The following is a 14,854-nucleotide window of genomic DNA, read 5'->3' on the forward strand; positions in this document are numbered from 1 at the left end:
GTAGTATGCTACGTGACTGATACTGTTTATAACGTAACTGTTTCTGCCTCAACAATCCACGACCTTTCATAGTACGCAGGTGTGCCAACATGAATTGAGCATACATATTTTTTACATCACACTTATACACTTATGGAAACAGTACGAAAATTGAATAGAGTTCTCAAATAGTTCTGCAGCAATACATAATATTATTGTCCTGAAAATTATTAGTTTTTATAATAGAGCGATAATATTTCTGTCTACGTTAACGTAATTAAAGTTCACTGTAATTTTATATATAATTGTTCTTTCATGTCGATTCACAGCAATGCGTAGCTCGCCAGTGGATTGTATCGATAGTTTCAGTAGTCCATTACATTACAACTATGTGGCACATTTGCACAAAAAACACATTGAATGGAGAATAATTTTTGCACTAACTCAATCACATAAAACCTGCTGTAAGGAACAAAAACTTTACTACATTTCGCAACCCGAATAAATCATTCAACTGTGAACTTGAGATATATATCAGATTAGAATAAAATTTAAAAAAGAAAACACCAAAAGAAGGAAGGCTTTCTAGTACCTCCCATAGACCGTATGCTGCATGTGGTGGTTCCTTTCCACCAGATTCCCAGTTGATGGAAAAATAAACATATCACCCGTACAATGGAATCTCCCTGCTGCGAGAAAATAAAGATTTACTACATATTGTAATGTACATTGATTGTTCTTTGTGACCATTTTGATATGATATGTAAATATATAAAGTAAATGAAGGAAATTCTTACAAAAAGTATATTTATTACAATTCGAAGATCTGTTAGTTGGTAGGTGCACATTGAGTGTCATTTGCAACCAAAACACATTGAATGGAGAGTAACCTTTGTAGCCACACAACCACATCACCCTGCTGTAAAGAAAAAAACTTTACTACGTTTTGCAATTCGAATAAACTATTCAACTGTGAACTTGAGAAATATATCTGATAAGAATAAAATTTTAAAAAAGGGCAAACGAAAAGGATGAAGGCTTTCTAGTATCTCACATATTCAGTACGCTGCAAGTGTTGGTTACCTTCCACCAGATTTAAGGATTTATGCTAGCTTCCTACTTCTGCAGAGTAGATATGGATGGAGTAGGAGTTGCCACATTCATTAAAAACTGCCATAAATTCAAGAATAATGACATTAATAAATTCTATTTAGAGCAGCATCTAGAAGCATGTGCAACAGATGTAGAGTTCCATAACAGATCCTATATAATAGTGACTATTTACCAAGCACCTGCAGGAAATTATAATCTATTCATATCAACAAAGTTAATTAAGGCATGTTCTTGTGAGTTTAGTACAATTCGAAGTTAGTTGTGTAACCAGTCTATTATAACTGGGACATTTCCTGATTGGCTAAAATATGTAGATTTTAAGCCTCTATTCAAGAGTGGGGATAAAGAGATACCATCAGACTACAGACTGATTTCACTTTTGCCAGCATTCTCAAAAATTTTAGAAAAAGTAATGTATAGGCAGCTTCTCAACCATCTGACCACAAATAACATATAATCAAGAACATACTTTGGATTTCTGAAGGGTTCTGAAATCGAGAAGGCTATTTACACCTACAGTGAAAATGTACTTAATTCATTAAATAGCAAATTATGAGTTGCAGGTATTTTCTGTGATTTGTCAAAGGCTACTGCCTCTCTGTATATTTACTCTTTAATGAAATTTGTCTTAAATAATTTATGTCTTTTTCCAACAAACAGCTCAGTTCATACATACAATACCAAAAACAAAAATGATCTGCACAAAGTCTTAAAATCACTTACTTTAGTACAAAAAGGGGTCCACTACTCAGGAACACTCATGTTCAATAATTTGCCAGCAAAAATAAAAAATTTAGTTACAAATAAGGATCAGTTTAAAACGAGCCTGAAAGATTTACTAGTGGCCAACTCTTTCAACTCCATTGACAAATTTTTTAATAGAAACAAATGATGTTTTGTATATACTCACACTATTAGTATTGTTATTTCAGCTTTAAATAAAATAAAAAAATATAAAAAATATTTGACATGATCCACATCCATGAGGATCTCCTCAGCATGGATCTATGGATCGAAAAACTAATCTAATCTAAGATTCCCAGTTGATGGGAGAATAAACATTGCATCCGTACAATGGAATCTCCCTGCTGTAAGGAAATAAAGCTTTACTACATATTGAAATGTACTTTGATTGTTCCTAGTAAATCATTTTGATATGGTTTGTAGATATATAGAGTAAATGAAGGACATACTAGTCCCCCCCCCCCCCCCCCCCCCCATGAACCATGGACCTAGCTGTTAGTGGGGAGGCCTGCATGCCTCAGTGATACAGATAGGTGTAGGTGCAACCACAACGGAAGGGTATATGTTGAGAGGCCAGACATACGTGTGGTTCCTGAAGAGGGGCAGCAGACTTTTCAGTAGTTGCAGGGGCAACAGTCTGGATGATTGACTGATCTGGCCTTGTAACACTAACCAAAACGGTCTTGCTGTTCTGGTACTGCAAACGGCTGAAAGCAAGGGGAAACTACAGCCATAATTTTTCCTGAGGGCATGCAGCTGTACTGTATGGTTAAATGATGATGGCGTCCTCCTGGGTAAAATATTCCAGAGGTAAAATAGTCCCCCATTTGGATGTCTAAATGGGGACTACTCAAGAGGACGTCATTATCAGGAGAAAGGAAACTGGCGTTCTACGGATCGGAACGTGGAATGTCAGATCCCTTAACCAGGCAGATAGATTAGAAAATTTAAAGAGGGAAATGGATAGGTTAAAGTTAGATACAGTGGGAATCAGTGAAGTTCAGTGGCAGGAGGAACAAGACTTTTGGTCAGGTGAATACTGGTTTGTAAATACAAAATCAAACAGTGGTAATGCAGGAGTAGGTTTAATAATGAATAAAAAAAATAGGAGTGCGGGTAAGCTACTACAAACAGCATAGTGAATGCATTATTGTGGCCAAGATAGATACGAACCCCATGCCTACTATGGTAGTACAAGTTCATATGCCAACTAGCTCTGCAGATGATGAAGAAATTGATGAAATCTATAATGAGATAAAAGAAATTATTCACGTAGTGAAGGGACGAAAATTTAATAGTCATGGATGACTGGAATTCGACAGTAGGGAAAGGGAGAGAAGGAAACATAGTAGGTGAATATGGGTTGGGGGTGAGAAATGAAAGAGGAAGCCGTCTGGTAGAATTTTGCACAGAGCATAACTTAATCATAGCTAACACTTGGTTCAAGAATCATAAAAGAAGGTTGTATACATGGAAGAAGCCTGGAGATACCGACAGGTTTCAGATAGGTTATATAATGGTAAGGCAGAGATTTAGGGACCAGGTTTTAAATTGTAAGACATTTCCAGGGGCAGATGTGGACTCTGACCACAATCTATTAGTTATGAACTGTAGATTAAAACTGAAGAAACTGCAAAAAGGTGGGAATTTAAGGAGATGGGACCTGGATAAACTGACTAAACCAGAGGTTGTACAGTTTCAGGGAGAGCATAAGGGAACAATTGACAGGAATGTGGGAAAGAAATACAGTAGATGAAGAATGGGTAGCTCTGAGGGATGAAGTAGTGAAAGCAGCAGAGGATCAAGTAGGTAAAAAGATGATGGCTAGTAGAAATCCTTGGGTAACAGAAGCGATACTGAATTTAATTGATGAAAGAAGAAAGTAAAAAAATGCAGTAAGTGAAGCAGGCAAAAGGAATAGAAACGTCTCAAAAATGAGATCGACAGGAAGTGCAAAATGGCTAAGCAGGGATGGCTAGAGGGCAAATGTAAGGATGTAGAGGCTTGTCTCACTAGGGGTAAGATAGATACTGGCTACAGGAAAATGAAAGAGACCTTTGGAGAAAAGAGAGCCACTTGTATGAATATCAAGAGCTCAGATGGAAACCCAGTCTTAAGCAAAGAAGGGAAAGCAGAAAGGTGGAAGTATATAGAGGGTCTATACAAGGGCGATATACTTGAGGACAATATTATGGAAATGGAAGAGGGTAAAAATCGTAGAGGGAGACCAAGAGATAAATACACTAAGCAGATTCAGAAGGATGTAGGTTGCAGTAAGTACTGGGAGATGAAGAAGCTTGCACAGTATAGAGTAGCATGGTGAGCTGTATCAAACCAGTCTCAGGACTGAAGACCACAACAAAAACAACAACAATACAACAACTTAAAAAAGTATATTTATTAAGATCAGAAGATCTGCTATTTGGTAAGGTGCACATTGTGTCTCACTTTCACCAAAAACACATTGAATGGAGAGTAATCTTTGTAGCCACACAGCAACATCAACCTGCTGTATAGAACAAAACTTACTACATTTTGCAATTACAATAAACTAGTAAACTGTGAACTTAAGAAATATATCTGATAAGAATAAAATTTTAAAAAAGGACATACCAAAAGAAAGAAGGCTAGCTAGTATCTCCCACACTCATTATGCTGGTTCTGGTGGTTCCCTTCCACCAGATTCGCAGTAAATCGGGAAATAAACATTGCACCTGTACAATGGAAGCTCGCTGCTGTGAAAAAATCAAGATTTACTACATACTGTAGTGTACATTAATCCTTCTTAGTGATCCTTTTATATGTATAACAAATATATAAAGTAAATGAAGAACATCTAAAAAAGTATATTTATTAAGATCAGAAATCTGTAACTTTGTAAGGAGCATGTTATGTCTCAATTGTACTAAACAACCACATCACATTGCTGTAAAGAAAAAAAAAACTTTACTACAATTGGTAATTCGAAAAAACTAGTAAACTGTGAATTTGAGAGATATATCAGAAAAGAATTGAATTTTAAAGAAGGATATACCAAAAGAAAGAAGGGTAGCTAGTATCTCCCACACCCATTATGCTGGTTGTGGTGTTTCCCTTCCACCAGGTTGCAAGTCGATGGGAAAATGAACATTGCACCTGTAGAATGGAATCTCCCTACTGTGAGGAAATAAAGATTTACTACATATTGTAATATACATTGATTGTCCTTAATGACCATTGTGATATGATTTATAAATATATAAAGAAAATGAATGACATACCTAAAAAGTATATTTATTAAGATCCGAAGGTCTGCAAGATGGTAAGGTGCACACCATGTCTCACTTGCATAAAACATTATTGAATGGAAAACAATATTTGTAGCAAAACAAGCACATCACCCGGCTATAAAGAAATAAAACATTACAACATTTTGCAGTTCGATGAACTATTCAACTGTGAACTTGAAAAATATATCTGACAAGAATAAAATTTAATAGAAGGACATACCAAAAGAAAGAAGGCTTTCTAGTATCTCCCATAGTCAGTATGCTGCATATTTTGGTTCCCTTCCACCAGATTTCCAGACGATGGGAAAATAAACATTGCACCAGTACAGTGGAATCTCCCTGTTGTGAGGAAAGTAAGATTTACTACATTTTGTAATGTACATTGACTGTTCTTAGTGACCATTCTGACATGATTTTTAAACATATAAAGTAAATGAAAGACATACCTAAAAATGTATTTATTAAGATCCTAGAGTCTGTTAGTTGGTAAGGTGCACATTATGTCTTATTTGAACCGAAAACACATTGAATGGTGAATAAACTCTATTGCCACACAACATGATAACTCTGCTGTAAAGAACAAAACCTTCCCACATTTCACAATTCAAATAAATTATTCCACTGTGAACTTGATGAATATAACTGATATGATTATAATTCAAAAGAAGGACATACCAAAAAAAGAAGACTTTCCCAGTATCTCCCGTGTTCAGTATGCTGGATGTGGTGGTTCCCTTTCACCGTAATCCCATTCTATGGTATAATAAACATTGCACCCATGCAATGTAATCTTGCTTCTGTGAGGATAGATAGATTTACTACATCATGTCAAGCAAATAAATTTTTCTTTGTGAACATACTGATACGACTGATAACAATATAAAGCAATGGAAGGACATACCTAATTAAGAAGATTTACAAGTTCGGAATATCTGTTGGTTAATATTGTACATGTGGTGTCCCATTATAAAGATATACCAATAGAAAGAAGATTTTCCTAGTCATTCCCATAGGCATTATGCTGGATTTGGTGGTTCCTTTCCACCAAAAACCCAGTTGATAGAAAAAAAAATATTGCAGACATACAATGTAATTTCCCTGCTTCAAGGAGAGAAATATTTTCTTCTTAGTGAACATTGGGATATGAATATGTAAAATATAATGCAAAGGAAGGACATTCCTAAACAAAGCATATTTATGCGATTGCAGTCTTTCTTGGCGTATTCCACTGATGCATTCTTCTTGCGTTATCAGCCGAGTGGTGGCGTTGTCTTGTCGCAATGTTTCAGTGAGTTTCATACCCATCATTTTCTGGTGAAGTGTCGGGGTGCTTTGTTCTGTATATCTATATGTCGAGCAACCCACATGTGGACTCCCGCTGAGATCAGCCGAGGAAGTGAGGAGGGAGACCAGCAGGGTACTCGAGAAAGCAAGAATGCCTAAGAACAACATTACAGCAGAAGAGCACAAGGCACTGATGAACCTACGCGATGACAAGGGTATAGCGGTCTTAGCAGCAGACAAAAGGAATGCGACATTCCTACGGAAGTCAGAAGATTACTGGTAGAAGATCTACATCTTACTACAAGATCCAGCATACAAAGAAGTGGGGAAAGACACAACTGCTTCTGTTACAGGCAAGACCATCGATCTTCTCAATAGCTGTGGACTTTACAGAAACACCATCAGGAAGCTTTACCCTCGGGCACCGGCTCCACCACAACAGTATGCCCTCCCAAAGATCCGTAAGGAGAATGTCCCACTACATCCTATATTGAACACCATAAATTCTCTGATGTATGGTGTAGCCAAGCACCTAGCACACCTGTTAAAACCACTCGTGGGTCATTGCCCTCCCCATGTCAAGAACTCGACCGAATTTGTTAAGGTACTCCAAGGGTTACGCCTGGATGAGAAGGATCTACTAGCTGGCTTTGATGTCACCTCTGTTTTCACCCGTGTGCCTCTGGATGATTCCTTAGCTCTACTCGAAGATCACTTCGATGAGGACACACTCAGACTCTTTTATCTTGTGTTATCCACAATGTACTTCAAATGTGGTGGGAAATTCTATCAACAAACAGATGGTGTTGCCATGGGTTCCCCCCTGACCCCAGGTATGCCAACTTGTGCATGGAGCACTTCGAAAATGTGGCATTGAACACCATCTGCCATAAATCAAAGGTGTTCTACAGATACGTAGATGACACTTTTGTAGTGTGGCCCCATTGCAAGAAAAAACTATAGGAGTTCCTACACCATCTCAGTGACGTAAATGATAGCATCAAATTTATCAGGGAAGTAGAAGAGAATGGCTGCCTTCCCTTCTTGGATATTTTGATCAGGAAAAATCCAGACAGTACATTGGGACATTCGGTCTACAGGAAGAAGATGCACACGGACTTATATCTCAATGCTTGGAGTTGCCACCATCCAGCAAAATGTAACACAGTAATGAACACCTTAGTACAAAGAACCTGGTCGATCTGCGACAGCGAGAGTTTGCCGCGTGAGTTAGCACATCTGCGGGAAACCTTCTTTAAGAGCTACACTGAGACACAAATAAGATACGCCTTGCGTGCAGACAAGAGGCGGGAGGAGAAACAAGAAGTAGACGAAGCAGAACGTGTGGCGTTTCTGCCGTTTGCTGGACTGCCAACAGCTGAGATCATAAAAATATTAAAGAAGCACCAAATAACGACCATCTTTCGTGCACCTAAAAAGTCAAAGATATTCTTGGCTCGACCAAAGATCAGCTGGGGTTGAAGACACTGCGCATTTACAGTATTGAGTGCGAATGTGGGATGGAATATGTCGGGTTGATACAATGATACATCAGAAATGTATGACTAGGACAGACAAACACGTCTGCGGTAGCAAAACATAGCATTATCAAGGGACACACCTTCGAAGAAGCTGTGCAGCACCAACAGTTTCTGGGGCTCGATCTTCAAAGAGGCAGTGGACATACGTCTGCACAACAATTTAGTAAACAGGGGTAGCGGTTTTCAGCTCAGTGCAGCTTGGAATCCCACAATTGACAAAATACCTCAGGAACACTCTGATCTGAAGGCAGTGGCATCCGCAGACAGATTGGATAGCCACCTGGTGTAGATACTGGGCGGCGCTGCAGCCCCTGCCCCCACTAATACCCACGCGGTACTCCCTGCCGGAAGAACGTGATTGGCCGGCGTGCAGTAGTGGATGACAGCCAAGCAGCTATATAGATATGCAGAACACAGCATCGCGTCACTTTGCCAGAAGATGATGGGTATGAAACTCATTGAAACGTTGCGACAAGATGATGCCACCACTCGGCTGATAACCAGAGAAGAATTCATCAAGGCTTGTTTATCAAGCTCTGATAATCTGTTAGTTAGTAAGGTGAATGTGGTATGTCATTACCACCACAAAACCCATTCAAGAGAGAATAATCAACTTAGCCACACAACCACATCACCCTGCTGTAATGTAAAAAATTTTGAACATTTCACAAATCAAATACATTTTTCCACTGTGGACTGGAAGAATGTAACTGATAAGAATGCCAAGCAAAAGAAGAACATACCAGAAGAAAGAAGATTTTCCAGTTATCTCCAGTAGTCAGTATGATGGATGTGGTGGTTCCCTTCACCAAAACACAGTCGATGGGAAAATAAACATTGCACCCATACAATGGAATCTCCCTGCTGTGAGGAAAGAACCATTTACTATGTTTTGTATTGCAAATACATTGTTCTTGGTGTACATAGGGATATGACTATCAAAAATACAATACAAAGTAAGGACATACCTAAACAAAGCCGATTTATCAATTTTAAAAAATCTGTTAGTATGGTACATGTGGTGTCTCATTTCCACTGAAAACCTGTTGAAGTGAGAATAAACATTGTAGCCAAACAACAACATTACCCAGCTGTAAAGGATAAAATATTTACAAAATTTCAAAGAACAAATAAATTATTCTACTGTGAACTTGATGAATATAACTGATAAGAATGTAAGTAAATGAGAACATACCAGAAGAAAGAAGATTTTCCCAGTCTCTCCAGTAGTCAGTATGCTGGATGTGATGGTTCCCTTACACCAAACACCCAGTGGATGTGAAAATAAACATTGCCACCTGTTGTAACCGCAACAGGAATGCCACGGGTTACCGCTAATGAAAATGTGGTGGTATCGACTGGAGCGGCTGCGAACAAACAGGAATGGAATGGAAGGACAATCAAGATGACGGACAACCAAGCAGGATACCAAGATCAACAACAAAGTATTAAGGAACAGGGTCATAAGAGATAACCTCACGAAATCAAACTATGCCCCCTCATAAACGGGAAGCAAGCACACACAATGTAAACACGATGTCTGTAAGCGAGATGTCAACTGACTCAATACAAACACCAGACTGCCTGACTGAGTGAGAGACAGGGTATTTTTCTATTGGCCAGTGGGCCACATGCTCCACAGTGGCGCCCCCACATTAGACTCGGGGCCAGGAGCACGCGCAGCCACAGCATTTGGGGTGATTGCTCCAGAGACCTCTAGTGGTCATCAAGTTCCATGCGGTCTCCTGTGGATTTGAAACGCGTGGAGCTTGGTACCAGATCCTTCCCCCCTGAAACTTGTGCATTGGGGTGAAAATGCCCCAGTCTGTGCTGCGGTGTTCGGCAGATGGGGGAAGACCCAGGCTTGTCAACTGCCATTGTCGGGGAGGAAGGGACATCCGAGATGTCCATGTCAGCCAAGCCAGAGGGCAGGGTGTTACAAGGAGCTTCCGATCCACCTCAGGATGGGGAGGGTTGGCGGTAGGCTTGCGGGGATGTAGCAACCGAGGGCGGTGGCAACGACTCGATGACCATGTCTGTACCCGAAGGAGGTAGTGTAGGAGGAGATGGCAGCGGTAGTCCCACAGGGGTACATGGATGGAGCTGGTTATGATGGTGGGGCTAGAATCCTTTCGACATGTGCACTGACATCACACACTGACCATGGGCCGTGATGACCATGGCAGGAGCACAGCCCACTTTGCGCCTTACATGCGGGCCCACAAGGCCATGCTGGGGGCGTAACGCTGAGATGGCTAGGAGTGGGGTGGGAAGTTGACAGCTTCAGCAAATGGAGCAGGGTCTGCAGCTGTCGCCTATGGAGGAGCTCTGTCAGACTATGTCCGTCAATTGGTGTGGTGGGATATGTGCTCAAGAACAGGGTGAGGGCTGATGTGGTTAGAGATGTTTCCACTACCTTTGTCAACTGTTGTTTAAATGTGCAGACAAACCTCTCCACTGCGCCATCGGAGGAAGGGTGGAAAGGTAGGCTACGGATATGTTTGATACCGTTGACCTGACAGAAGTCGTGGAAGGAGAATGTCGTGGATTGGGGGCCATTATCGGAGACCAACATGTGAGGCAGGCGCTCAATGGCGAGAACCTAGGTGAGGGCCGTGAGCATGGCCTCTATGGTCATGGCTGCCATGCGGATGACATATGGGTATTTGGAGTAGTCATCAACGATAAGTAACCACATGGACCCCAAAAATGGGCCCACAAAACCGAAATGGATGCTATCCCAGGGCCGGCGAGGCACAGGCTAGGGTGCGAATGACTGAGGGGGCGCTTGCCTGGTGACAGGCACACACAGTGCACCCGCAAACCAGGCGTTCAATATCGCCATCAATTTCAGGCCAATACACATGCTGGCGAGCCAAAACTTTCATGCGGGACATACCACAGTGCCCAGGGTGTAACAAACTGAGCACATGATGTCGAAAATCTGGAGGGATGACCACCCGATGGGCATCCAACTCCGTGGCCAACAGAAGGACACCATCAACCATGGATAGCCAGTGGGACAGGTGGTGCCAGGTGTTGAAGTCAGTCCTCAACCGACGAGTAATATTGGAGGGCCAAAGATGGATCATGTAGCAGAGAACCTGCCGCAAGATAGAGTCTCGGTGCATAGCCGTGGCAATGTGAGCAGCCATAAGAGGCAGACCGTACAGCGAATCCTGGCGGGCGGAATCAATGTGAAAGCAGAGGACCTCCTGTTGGTCAAATGCAGGATTGGGGCCTGATGGGAGACGTGACAAAGTGTCTGCATTAGCACAGTGAGAGGTGGGCTTATAGCGAATGGTGTAAGCATAATTCTGTAAAAATAATGCCCAGCAGTGGAGACGTTGAGCCATCCTCTCTGGAAAGTGAGAGTGGGGTCCGAAAAGGGTAACTAAGAGTTAATGGTCTTGCCCCAAAGAGATAGATGTGAAATATCTGGACTGCAAACATTATCGCCAGGGCCTCCTTTTCAATCTGGGAGTAGTTCTGTTGTGCTGTTCTTAACGTCTTTGATGCATAAGTGATGGGCTGTTCTGAGCCATTGGTATTCCGATGTGTGAGGACTGCCCCAATGACATAGGCCGACGCATAAGCCACCACAACCAAGGTGCGATCCAGAGAGAAGGGAGTAAGTCAAGGGGCGGACTTCAGCATCACCTTTAAATGGAGAAAAGCCTGGTCACAGGCAGGAGTCCAATCAAAAGGTACCCCTTTGTGATGCAAGTGATTGAAGGGTTGAGCAACAGAGGCAGCTTGGGGCAAGAACTTTAAGTAATAAGTAACCTTTCCCAAAAACACCTGGAGTTCAGATAAGTCCTTGGGATGAGGAAGGGCCTCAATGGCCGCGACATTGCAATCCGAAGGGTGAAGGCCATCTTTGCTAAGCCAGTGGCCTAAGTATTCCACTTCTAGTTGGAAAAAAAACAACACTTGTCCAGGTGACAGCGTAAACCCACAGATTGCAGAGCGTGAAATAAGGTGCTGAGGTTGTGCAAATGTTCCTGGTGGGAACGCCCGGTGACTGATATGTCATCTAGATAATTAACGCAGGCTGGGATAGGCTGCGGCATAAGCTGCTACAGGAACCATTTTCAAAATAGCTGGCACCGAAGAGACACCAAATGGAAGGCGCTTGTACTTGTATAAGCCAAAAGGTGTGTTGATAACCAAGATATTCAAGGAATTGGAATCCAAAGGTAACTGGTGGTATGCCTCAGCCAGGTCGATCTTAGAAAAGTACTCGTCCCCACAAGTTTGGCGAGAAGGTCTTCCTGTCGGGAAATGGGGTAAGTGTCTACTAAGGACTGAGCATTGACAGTAGCACTGAAGTCCCAAAACAGCTGAAGGGACCCATTGGGTTTCCGTACGACCACCAAAGGTGTCGCCCAAGCACTGTATGTCGCAGACTCGAGGACGCCAGCAGCCTAGAGCCGATGAAGTTCCTGCATGACTGCTGGCTGTGAGGCCACCAGAATGGGTCTGGCCTGGAAAAAGGCAAGGCTGCACATCCGGCCGAAGTGTGATGTGTGCCTCAAAACGTGAAGCACAACCGAGATATGTCACAAACAATGATGCAAAAGCCGAGCACAGATCGTCCATGTCCTGAAAAGGAACAGCCGTGGAAATGGCCATAACTTCATCGGAAATTGAAAAGCCAGACTGTCGAAATGCATCTAGTCCAAAAATATTTGAAGCCGACGGATGGTCGACAACAAATAGGGTAAGGAGCCAGGGAATATGTTCGTAGGTGGACTGTCCACAAAGGGGAATGGAACCATCGCCACAGGCAACCAAACACCAGTGCGGACGTGGGAGCTTTGGTACAGCCTGTTAAACAAACGGAAAAATGGAGGCGGTACAATTGGAGAGCGATCCGCCTTCACCAACATGCATAAGCAATTCATTAATAGTTTATATATACACTCCTGGAAATGGAAAAAAGAACACATTGACACCGGTGTGTCAGACCCACCATACTTGCTCTGGACACTGCGAGAGGGCTGTACAAGCAATGATCACACGCATGGCACAGCGGACACACCAGGAACCGCGGTGTTGGCCGTCGAATGGCGCTAGCTGCGCAGCATTTGTGCACCGCCGCCGTCAGTGTCAGCCAGTTTGCCATGGCATACGAAGCTCCATCGCAGTCTTTAACACTGGTAGCATGCCGCGACAGCGTGGACGTGAACCGTATGTGCAGTTGACGGACTTTGAGCGAGGGCATATAGTGCGCATGCGGGAGGCCGGGTGGACGTACCGCCGAATTGCTCAACACGTGGGGCGTGAGGTCTCCACAGTACATCGATGTTCTCGCCAGTGGTCGGCGGAAGGTGCACGTGCCCGTCGACCTGGGACCGGACCGCAGCGACGCACGGATGCAAGCCAAGACCGTAGGATCCTACGCAGTGCCGCAGGGGACCGCACCGCCACTTCCCAGCAAATTAATGACACTGTTGCTCCTGGGGTATCGGCGAGGACCATTCGCAACCGTCTCCATGAAGCTGGGCTACGGTCCCGCACACCGTTAGGCCATCTTCCTCTCACGCCCCAACATCGTGCAGCCCGCCTCCAGTGGTGTCGCGACAGGCGTGAATGGAGGGACGAATGGAGACGTGTCGTCTTCAGCGATGAGAGTCGATTCTGCCTCGGTGCAAATGATGGTCGTATGCGTGTTTGGCACCGTGCAGGTGAGCGCCACAATCAGGACTGCATACGACCGAGGCACACAGGGCCAACACCCGGCATCATGGTGTGGGGAGCGATCTCCTACACTGGCCGTACACCACTGGTGATCGTCGAGGGGACACTGAATAGTGCACGGTACATCCAAACCGTCATCGAACCCATCGTTCTACCATTCCTAGACCGGCAAGGGAACTTGCTGTTCCAACAGGACAATGCACGTCCGCATGTATCCCGTGCCACCCAACGTGCTCTAGAAGGTGTAAGTCAACTACCCTGGCCAGCAAGATCTCCGGATCTGTCCCCCATTGAGCATGTTTGGGGTTGGATGAAGCGTCGTCTCACGCGGTCTGCACGTCCAGCACGAACGCTGGTCCAACTGAGGCGCCAGGTGGAAATGGCATGGCAAGCCGTTCCACAGGACTACATCCAGCATCTCTACGATCGTCTCCATGGGAGAATAGCAGCCTGCATTGCTGCGAAAGGTGGATATACACTGTACTAGTGCCGACATTGTGCATGCTCTGTTGCCTGTGTCTATGTGCCTGTGGTTCTGTCAGTGTGATCATGTGATGTATCTGACCCCAGGAATGTGTCAATAAAGTTTCCCCTTCCTGGAACAATGAATTCACGGTGTTCTTATTTCAATTTGCAGGAGTGTATATATATATATATATATATATATATATATGAATTTCAAAAAACGAATAATAAAAAATATTGCATGGCGCGAGATTCGATCCGGCGACGTTCGGATTAGGAAGCCGAGCGCTTACCGCTGCGCCACGACGCTGTAGAAAATCATTAATCAGTATTTCACCGCAACGGTTTCTTTTAACTCGATTTTCTCGACAATGGCTGAGAAGTGCATCTTGGTGCTTTGCCACATTACACCTCAGGTCACGAGCTTTTAATATGCGCAGTATGAATCTAATCTGAATTTCACAATTGGCGGCCTCCGCTTGTTAGATTTCTCGAACCACGTTCCCCTCGTAATAGATCGCCACAACCGGTCTCTGCTGCAGCGCCATACGAATAACTCGTGAGTACGGCGACCTGATACACTGGTGGGGCGCATATGTTCGCCGCACTCACGACATCGGACGTATTCAGCAATGAGACCACACATTTGCAAGAAGCAAATTGTGGTCAACATGTCTTCGCCCACGGCTTCTCTTAAATCGTCGAGATTCATTGGGACAGACAAATCCATTCGTATAAAAGAAAATAAGACACTAA

Source organism: Schistocerca cancellata, unplaced genomic scaffold (assembly GCF_023864275.1).
Source record: "Schistocerca cancellata isolate TAMUIC-IGC-003103 unplaced genomic scaffold, iqSchCanc2.1 HiC_scaffold_1150, whole genome shotgun sequence".
Taxonomy (NCBI): Eukaryota; Metazoa; Arthropoda; class Insecta; order Orthoptera; family Acrididae; genus Schistocerca; species Schistocerca cancellata.